This window comes from Delphinus delphis, chromosome 16, assembly GCF_949987515.2.
Source record: "Delphinus delphis chromosome 16, mDelDel1.2, whole genome shotgun sequence".
Lineage (NCBI taxonomy): Eukaryota > Metazoa > Chordata > Mammalia > Artiodactyla > Delphinidae > Delphinus > Delphinus delphis.
Genome location: NC_082698.1, coordinates 73996683 through 74007213, shown reverse-complemented (window position 1 = coordinate 74007213; position 10531 = coordinate 73996683). Strand labels below are relative to the sequence as shown.

General features: G+C 41.0%; 1 protein-coding gene across 2 annotated transcripts in view; it reads left to right on the top strand.

Annotated features, from left to right (window-relative positions):
• Nucleotides 1-3382: 3382 nt before the first annotated feature.
• Nucleotides 3383-10531, top strand: part of CSGALNACT2 (chondroitin sulfate N-acetylgalactosaminyltransferase 2) — a 49758-nt gene continuing 42609 nt past the window's right edge. For both annotated transcript variants that reach the window (XM_060034979.1, XM_060034978.1), the window contains exon 1: nt 3383-3505. The gene's annotated coding sequence lies outside the window, so the exon portion shown is untranslated. The remainder of the gene's footprint in view (nt 3506-10531) is intronic.

Below are 10531 nucleotides of genomic sequence, written 5' to 3'. Positions count from 1 at the left end.
TTGCTGGTCTTGTCTGGGTTTGAGAAAGTCCTTAATTATAGCTCTTAATTCAGCTTGGATCCAAAGTTTAAATTCTACAGCTGCTGGCTTCATACCTAGTTCATGAGAGGAATGGACCTTCAGAGGCAAATGGAATTGGGGGGTCTTAGGAGAGTTGTTGGGGAGAGGGAAGGGGTCTGGACAAGGGAAAGAAGAAGGAGTGGATGGAGGCTGGTAATAGGTCAGAAGGATGGGGGGAAGGAGGGAGGGTGTATCCAGGAAGGCAACTGGGGGACAAGCAAAGGAAGGTTTTTCTAGGAAAATAAGTCTAGTTAGTTGTTGCTTAAATTTGTCAAATTTCTCATTAGCTTTGGCCAAAGAATCGTTTAGGGAAACAGTTTTTGAATCAGGATTCTATTTGGTGACCTCTGAGTACCAATCAAGAAATGCTACCACTGGGCCTGAGAAATCCTGTTCCCTTTCTTCTCTACTGCATCTCTCAAATGAGCAAACTTGTTCACATAGAATGTTCAGAGTGGCCACTGAAGGCCCAAAGCATCCTTGGTGAAGTTTTGCCATTTAGAGAGATAGACCCAAGAACTGGGATTGCAAAGAGACCACGTAAAAGAAGCAGGAGTTTTCCTGGAGGAGGAGAGAATTTAGACTTAGGCAACACCATGAAAGCTGGCAACGGTGGGTAGGAATGTAATGCTTGTGCATTGTAATGTCTCTCCGGACACAAAATCGAGATCAAAGAACCCCATCCAGTTTTACTGGCAACTGCAATAACGTTGGTCCTAGTGGATGCCAGTCCGGTGAGAACCCCAAACTCACAGGTCAGTGAGGCTGGCTGGAGCAACACGTTGTAGGGCCTACTGTGCCTGTGTTCTATACCATGATTCTCCTTCTTATGACAAACAACACTTTTAGACAGTACAACACAAAACAGTAACACAAAAGACAGCAAAAAGGATGCAAAAGAATGAACTGATTATATCAAAGATGCCAAACAAATGTGAACCAATAACAAAAGCTGAGTACCAAACTGAGAATAGATAGCCAAGGCACTCAACACAAAGAGAGCAGAGGTAAGACCCAAAACCAAGAACTGCAAGGCACAAGTAGGCCACTGTGGCTGCCACACCTGATTGAAGGCTGTAGTCTGAGGTAACAAGCAGACTATGATGCAGACCATATCTTGGCGGGGCTACCAGGAAAACTGGAAGCAAATGAAGATTGTCCAAATGAAACAGGCAAAGGCTATTTATTCAGAGCTTGTGGTAGCCAGGGCATCAGACCTGTCACTTACTTTTGGCAGAGACTCAAAGGCAGGCTAGGGGCATGGGAAAGCCTCATAGTTTAAAAAAAAAAAAAAAGCCTCAGATTAGAGATTGATGGGAAATCTTTTTTTTAAAACTACATTCTTCTGATACTAATCATACCACAGTTGTGCTTTAGTATTTTTCCCAAGTGAGCTACTTATTTTATAAGCCCCAGTATATTATCCATTATCTGCCATAGAATTGGAATTAAGCATTATCTTCTCTCCAAATTCAAATTACATACATTTAGTATTTGATTTGGCAGTTAATAATAAGCTTACAATTTAAATCCATTGATGGCAGAACCTCAGTTATTTTAAAAACAATTCTAATGGAGGATTCAAAGAACAGTTTTAAAGAAATAACCCTATGGTATGAGTTCATGCCAGGTCCTGTCCTGGGAGAGCTTATGCAGTTTCCTCTCTGAGTCCGTTTTCTCCGTTGTAAACTAAGGACCATAACCTACTCCACAGGGATGTCAGGAAACTCACACTAGAACATGACCAGCCAACCAGACCAAAACCTTAATTACGGCAGGCAGAAAATGTAATCAGGCATGCCCTCTGCTCGAGGAGCTGGTCAAGTGGTAGAGATTCTGAACAAGAGAGGGATTGTTGCATGCTCTTATTTTAACCAATTCAATTCATATTTGTTGAACACTTAATATGTGCAAAGTACTGGGAGATGAAAAAGACATGGTCCTTACTTTCAGGAGCTTACAGACCCATGGAGTCTATGACTAGATGAATTCTTTACTCTTGGGCCAGGTTGAGGAGGAAGGGGTGTTAGAACCATAAATGTTTTCATTTGCTCAGAAGTGACATGAGAGAGGAGTGAGATCCTGAAGTTGGGTAGAGACTGGACACTCAGCAAGCCTGACTTAGAAATAGGCTGTCCAGACTCTCCTACCCATGGAATTCCCCACAGGACATATCCAAGGAGACCATCCGAGTTAAAGGCATCCCAACAACCATCATCCAATGAAGACAGCTGTGATTAGGAACAGATGCCCCTGGAATGCTGCCACTCCTAAAGGATGTACCACCACAGTCGCCCCAGACTTCTGTTCTAACTAATGCACTTAATGATAACAATGAGCTCTGACTGCCTGCCACCTACCTGCCAAGCACAGTGCCAACCACTTCAAATGCAATTGCGTTTAATCCTCACAACAATCTTAGGAAGCACGTACTATTATTGTCCCCATAACACAGCTGAGGAAACTGAGGCTTAGAGAGGCTAAGCCCACATAGCCTGCCAAGGTAACCCGCTAAGGAGAGCAGAGCCCAGATGGGAGGCAGATCCCCTCTTAGCCCAGCCATGTCCTGCCCAGACACAGGCAGGGGCTGGTGCTGCCCGGTATCCCCTCACCTGCTCAGCTCAGGGCCGGACAGAGTGCCTTGGGGATGTCCCTGAAATAAGCATCTGAGTGTAGGGGATGTCAGGGCCACCCACTAAAGTCATACAATGTGAAACCTCGAAGCCATTTTCCAGAAAGTCTACCTCAACCCCCTCCTTTCACATATACGGAAATTCAGATCCAAAGAATCTGACTGGCAGCCCAGGGCTCCTCGCTGGGGCCTCACGCGCAGCCCAGCCCTCCTGAGGATGCTCGGACACTCCTGGCGACCTGTCAGTCCTTAGCTCAGTGCCCACGCAGGCACTCATCGACCCCTCCAGCTCCCAGGGCAAAGGCTCCCGGGCAGAAAAGCGCTGCCATCCCCCGCTGAGTCCCTCCCTCCTGCAAAGCCAGTCGTCCGGCCGGAGCTGGTACTCCCATCCCTGCAGACGCTCGCTCGGGCAAGAGCGGTTTCCTTCCTCCCGCACTCTCCTAGCCTCCACAAATCGTTTTTTGGGCTACGCGCGCGCGGGCGCGCGCACACACACAGACACATTTGTAACAGATACAGGGTTAATCAGTACCGGACGCCAATTACTGAGCGCTTCTATGCCAAGTACTGGGCGCGGGGCGGGCGTGGGCGGGGCCGGGGCGGGCGTGGGCGGGGCCGGGGCGGGCGCGCGCCGCGGCGGCGGCCTCATTTCCTCACGCGCGCCGGAAGTGGAGGTTGTCGGCGCGGCGGCGCGCCCGGAGGGTGGGCGGGGAGTTGGTGGCGGCTCCGGCGAGTCGGGCGCCGCCCAGGTGTGCCCGAGGCTGGGGAGGTGACGGCGGGGCGGCGGCCGCCGTCCGCAGGCGGGTGAAGTCGGTGAGTACCCGGGCCATCCGGCCTCGCCTGCCCGCGGCTCCCAGGGCTAGGGCCCCTCCCGTGCGGGCTTTGGGGCGCAGGCCCCGGACTGTGGGTTCCCGTCGCTGTCGGGTCACCTCACGGACGAGCTCTCCTGGGGGCCGTGTCCCCGTGGGTTCGCCGCAAGCCCTCCGGAGTCTGCTCCGGTGTCAGGAAAAGCCGCGGTTTTTCGGAGCCGTTTGACTTGGCTTTTCAGAACTGTGCTGCCGGAGACCGTTGGTTTGCGTGTGTTTTATTTTTATCACTTTTTTTTTTTTTAAACCAACTCACCGCCATCTCTGCTCCCCTCAGTGGGTAAACTTTGTAGTCAGCTGTTACCGCTTTATTGCGTTAAATTAGTATTCTCTGGCGGCAGCCTTTCTATGCCTGCCAGACGCTAGGCACCTTTAAAAGATGCATATTTGTGTAGGAATTAGTGGCGCCGAGGAGACCACGGGACGGGAAGCCTCTTGCATTTTTAGACTTCTTGAAAATTACACTATTCCTGAGCAACTTGCCGAGGAATAATTTGTAAACGCCATAGTGAAGCTTTTATTTATGATGTTATTCGCAGAATGAAAATTTGATTATAAACCTGAAGCTTTTATCCGTCAGACTACTTTTGAGATTTATATGCGATGTCTGGACATTTAACTATCATTGAAGGTTCTCAGGAGCTGGGCCTTGATTTTTGCTGGAGTTAATGTTGTATTAAAACAGGACTTCGAACGTGGAAGTAGGAATCCAAGTAGTATTTTATGACTGAGGATGTTAACGTTCATTTTGTATTATTATTCTGATACCATTTGTCTAAAGTTGTCTTATTACTTAATGTAAAAAGGATTTGGATATCCACTATTTATGGCTTAGAGAATTTTGACATAAGTAAACACAGTTTTAGTTCTCTCAGTTTGGAAATTACATTTTTTCCTTTAACTTTTTGATTGAGATATAAAATATCTATGAAGTCATCAAGCGCATAAATCTTAGTTGTACACCTCAGTGAATTTTTGTTTTTATTGTGCAACCACCAGCTTTCATATTATACCTGTAGAGCATTTCCGTCATTCCAGGAGTTTCCCCCTGCTTCTTCCAAGTCAGTTATACCCCTGCCCAGCCCCCATCAGTATTCTGATTTCTGTCATCATCTATTAGTTTTGTCTATTTGGGGCTTGATATTAATGGAATCCTACAGTATACTCAGCATATTGATTATGAGATTCTTCCATAATGTTTCATGTATCAGTAGTTCTTTTTTATTGCTGTGTGGTAATCCATTGTATCCTTATATGGCACTCCTCTGTTGGTGGATATTTATGTTTCCAGTTTTTGTATATTATGTATTTTGAAGAATGCTATGAACATTCTTACAAATGTCTTGGTGAACATCTGTGCATTTCTGTCAGCTGTGGAATGGCTAAATCATAAGGTAGGTGGAAAATTACGTTTTAACCATCATGGAGTCTTCCTTTTTAAAAAATACAATTTGTTATTTTAACTTATATAACATTAAAGATTAGTAAAAAGCATAACTATTATGATTTCAAGACTTAAGTGATTCATTACCATATTATTATTATTTACTCCTTGGATTGCACATCTATGACAGCCTTCTACCAGACAGTCATTATTTGTTTAAACTGTCTGTTAGGCAAGTCTGTTAGTTAGAGCTGGTGATGTTCTGTCCCTGAAGCTTGCTGTATAACACTTAGATAAGAACTGTGTTACTCAAGTTAGTGGTTGCTAGGGGAAATGAAACACCAAAAGGATGTGCCTAAAAGCGGATTGAAGAATCATAGGATTGCAAGTCAAAAAACTTACATTGTTGTTGTCATACTGCACAAAGTCCTAGGATAAATGTAAAATTGAATTATAAGGTTAGTTACAAATGTGAATTTACTATAGGAGTACAGTGATTTCCACCTGTACTGAGATACTGATACATTTATAATGGGAACAGACAACAAAAATCACTAAACATTTGTGGGAAATCAGTAGCATGTAAGAAATGGCCCAGACTGAACAGATACAAGGACTGGACCTGAAGCAATGTAGTTCATGTAAGAAAAAGAAAAAAACTTTAAGATAAATGTTAATATGCTTAGATTTCGGAGGGTATCATGCCTACTGAACATATACAGGCTGCCCTGAAAACACGCAATCAGTTCTTGAATATTGAAACACAGAAAGTAGGGAAAAACAGTTAACGTGGAAAATGGATCCAGGAGAGGGCCAGTGTACATCTAATAGGAATTCCAGGAGGGAATAGAAATTAGAAGAGGAGAAATAACCACAGAGATAACAGATCATGAAGGTAGGAGTATCCAGGCAGACTCTTGGGCAGCCTGATTAGACTTCTAATCTGAGACATGGAATGCTGGATGACAGTGTGGAGCAGAGTTTTAAAAGTGCTCGCTGGACATTTTTTTTTTCCATTGGACATATTTCGAATTCAAAATCTTATCCCTAACCGAACTGTCATTCAAAGTGGGGGCAAAATTAAGTCATTTTCACCCAGAACCACTAGGAATACCTCAGGATGTACTATATCAAATGAAAAATTAATCCAAGAAAAATAGATGTGGATGTGGAATTCAAGAAACAGTGATCAAAGAAAACAGTAAAACTTATTTCTTTATTCCAAGTCATTGATAACTATAGCTAAGAAATGTAATGCAATGCAAAGGAAGGATTCATAAACCAGAGTAGGTATAGTTTTCAAGTCTGTAATCTGGAAGAAATATTTAACGTGATTTTAAAGTTGATTGGGAAGGTGGGTAATAGGTAAAGGCATGTTGGAAGGCTTATCCTGAGTATCTATGCTATAGATACTGACTAGTTACATACTGGAATGAATGCTTTAAGGAAATTTGTCCCAGGAGTTCCATTTACAGGGATTTATTCTATAGATGAATTAACATGTGGAAAGTCATGTATATACATATAAGACTATGTCTGCTGAGATGTTAATAGTGTCAGTAGATTTAAAAGGATACACAAGGGACTTCCCTGGTGGCGCAGTGGTTAAGAATCCGCCTGCCAATGCAGGAGATGTGACTTCAATCCCTGGTCCAGGAAGATCCCACATGCCATGGAGCAACTAAGCCCATGTGCCACAACTACTGAGCCTGCGCTCTAGAGCCCGGGAGCCACAACTAATGAGCCCACATGCCAAAACTACTGAAGCCCGTGTGCCTAGAGGCTGTGCTCCGCAACAAGAGAAGCCACCGCAATGAGAAGCCTGTGCACCGCAACAAAGAGTAGCCCCCACTCACCGCAACTAGAGAAAGCCCGCCACAGCAACGAAGATCCAACACAGCCAAAAAATAATAATAATAATAAAATAAATAAAAGGATACAGAAAAACTGGAGAGGGGAACTGGGCCTCTGGGATAGAAGGGAGAGGTGTCACTCTATGCCCTTATATCCTGTTTAACCTTTTTATCACGTGTATTTATTTTGTGGAATTTTATAAATATAAAAAATTTTTAGGAGTGTAAAAATTGTAAGGGTTTAGAGCATGGATTGCCAAATCTGGCTGACCACTTGTTTTAGTATGATCTGTGACCTAAGAGTGGCTTTTATATTTTTAAGTGCTTGGGAAAAAAAGAATAATAGTTTGTAACATGAAAATTATATGAAGTTCAGATTTCAGTGTCCATTGGAACACACCTGTGCCATTCTTCTACGCATTTTGTGCTACAAGGCAGAGTTAATTGGTTGTGATATTTGCTACTTGACCCTTTACCTAAAATGTTTGCTAACCCCCGATTTAGAGGCCAGAAATAGACTTCCATATATATAGGAATTTTGCATATGATTAAAGTGGCATTTCAGATTAGTGTCAAGAGCATGGATTGTTTAATAAGTGGTAAGAATTGACTATCTATTTGAGGAAATACATTTTATAGTAGGAATTCCAGGAGGAATATATAGCCAAAATTCTCAAGCCAAAATTGAGAATACAGGAAAAGCTTCTCAAGCCAAAATTGAGAAGTAATACAGGAAAAGCTTGATAGGTTTAACCATTAACAACAACAAAACAAAACTTTGAGTAATGGGAAATAATACCTAAAACTTATTGAACACTTAATGCTTGTCATGTTTTACTTAATTAATTGTTACAATAATACTCCAAGGTAGGTGCTATAACTGTACCCACTTAACGGGTGAGAAAACTGAAACTTATAGAGATTAAGGAACTTGTCTGTGTTGATGAGTTAGAAAGTGGTCAAGCAGATATGTGCACTTAGGCTATCTGGCTCACAAGACTATTATACAGACAAAAACTGAAAGAATTATTTGTAATTTGTTAACACCATTGTATAGATATTATCTATGTCAGCACATCTGGATCTACCTCATTCCTTTTAGATAGACATTCTATTGTATAAATGTCTGCAGTTTACTGAACCTTTCCCCTACTGATGGATAAAGTTGCTTTTATTTTTATTTAGCTGTTACATATAACACTAGTAAACATCTTATGCATGTGACTTTATATACTAGTATGAATATTTCTGTAGTTTAGAATCTTAAAAGTGGAATTGCAAATTGTTGCACTAAAGGGCATGTGCATTTAAATCAAATTTGTCCTCCAAAAAATAAGAATGTATGTGTGTGTGCCTGTGTATTTTTAGTTTATCATTCATCAAAGGAATTGTAACATCTTGGAAAGAACCTTGGCCATCCAAGCAAGTGATTTCTTTTTACAGACGAAGCTCAGAAAGGTTAAGTATTATGCTCAAGATTACATAGCTATTAAATAGCTATGACACTTGACTCTGTTTTTACTGTGCCACAGGCTGCCTTTGGCACAATTTTCTGCTTTATTTATAAAGATATGGGTATTACTCTCATTTGTTTTGCTGAAATCCACGTACCATAAATTTAATTTTCCCTGGAAACACTTGTCAAAACGATCCATCTGATGTTACGTGTTCTTGGCACCCAACACAATGGCTGTCTTAGTCAGTTTGGGCAGTTATAACAAAGTACCATAGACTGAGTGGCTTATAAACAACAAATATATTTCTCAAGTCTGAGATCAGGGTGCCAGCATAGTTGGGTTCTGGTGAGGATCCTCTTCCAGGTTGTAGACTTCCAACTTCTTGTATCTTCACAAGGCAGAAAGAGGGCTACTTAACTCTCTGGGGTCTCTCTCATAAGGACGCTAATCCCATTCAGAAGGGCTCCACCCTCATGAACTGATTATCTCCCAAAGGCCCTACTCCTAATACTGCCATATTGGGGGTTAGGATTTCAACATATGAATTTGCCAGTGAGGGTGGGGGAATATTCCATTCATTGCAGTGCGTGACATACAGTAGGTACTCAAATATTTGTTGAATGCACGCTGCCTTTTGGTGATCAGTATTTCTAAATATTTACAAAGTATTTATTCAATGACCTTAAAGAATCCATGTATCATTGTAATACTCATCAGTTGCTCAAGAAGTAAAAAGTTCTAATTCCCTCCCTTACATGTGTTTGTACTTCATAATGTTTTAGTTTAGTCTCCTGACAGAGGTTTTGTTTTCCTAATAATTTTTGTGACTTTTTGTTGTTTAAAAAATGAACTCAAAATTATACATTTAGTATTTGAAAACTTTAGAAATCGTTCAGAAAATTTAGGAAGATTATACAGACTAGAACGTTGAAAATAAATAAATTCAGATTCAAATGGGTTGCTTGTATTTTGCAGAAAGCAGTAGGCTGCTCTTATTGCAGAAGTTAGTTTGGCACATTGCAGTGTAAGCATCCTGGAAGTGATTATGAAATGTTTATTGGTAGTTTCATAAAATTATAGAATCAAATGTTTGAGTAGAAACTGGTTAAAGGTCATATTATTTAGGGATCATTACTGTAGAATGAACTATCTTTAATACTCTCTTGTTTTCTCAGAAGCACAAGGCAAATAGAAAAGATGTAACAAGACTTTCAGAGTAATCTGAGTACTACTTTTGTGGGGGCCGGGGCCTGGTGTATGCTTTGTTTTGTTTTTTTAAATCCAGATTTTTAGTCAACGAATCTTCATATTTGTCTTAATGAACAAAATGGAGTTTACTTACAAATGCCTCTTTGGCACTACTAAACAGCTTCACTGAGGTGTAATTGACTTACAATAAACTACACATGTTTAAAGTATAAAATTTGGTAATTTGAACATACCATATATACCTGAAATCATCACCACAATCAAAATGATGGACAAATCCATCACTCCCAAAAGTTTCTTTGTGCCCTTTTATAATTCCTTCCTGGTATGACCTTCCCTACCCTCGCCCCATCCCAGGCAACCACTGACTCCTCTGCTTTCTGTCACTACAAATTACCTTATGTTTTCTAGAATTTATATAAATGGAATCATACTCTTTCATTGTACTCCTTTCTTGTTGGGCTTCTATTATTGAGATTCACCCATATTGAAACATGTATCAGTAGTTTATTCCTTTTTATTGATGAGCGGTGTTCCATTGTATGGCTGTATTAGTTTATCCATTCACTTGTTAATGGACATTTGAGTTATTTCTAGTTTTTGGCTGTTTCATATAAAGCTGTTATGAACATTTGTGTACAAGTCTTTGTATGGACATATGCTTTCATTTCTCTTGGTTAAATATCTAGGAATGGAATGGCTCAATCAAGCGATAGGCTTATATTTAACTTGTTAAGAAATTGTGAAACCATCTCACATTACCACCAGCAGTGTATTAAAGTTCTAGTTCCTCCACATTGTCACCAACATATCAATCTTTTTAATTTTAGCCCGTCTAAGATTAGCCATTGTGGTGTCTCATTTTGGTTTGAATTTGCATTTCCCTGATGGCTAACAGTGTTGAGTATTTTTTTTTCATGTGCTTATTTGAAGTGTTTCTTCAAATCTTTTGCCAATTTTTGATTGTGTTTGTTTTGTTATTGCATTTTGATAGTTTTAAAAATAGATTCTGAATACAAGTCTTTTATCATATATATGCTTTGCCCATATTTTCTCCTGGCCTGTCACTT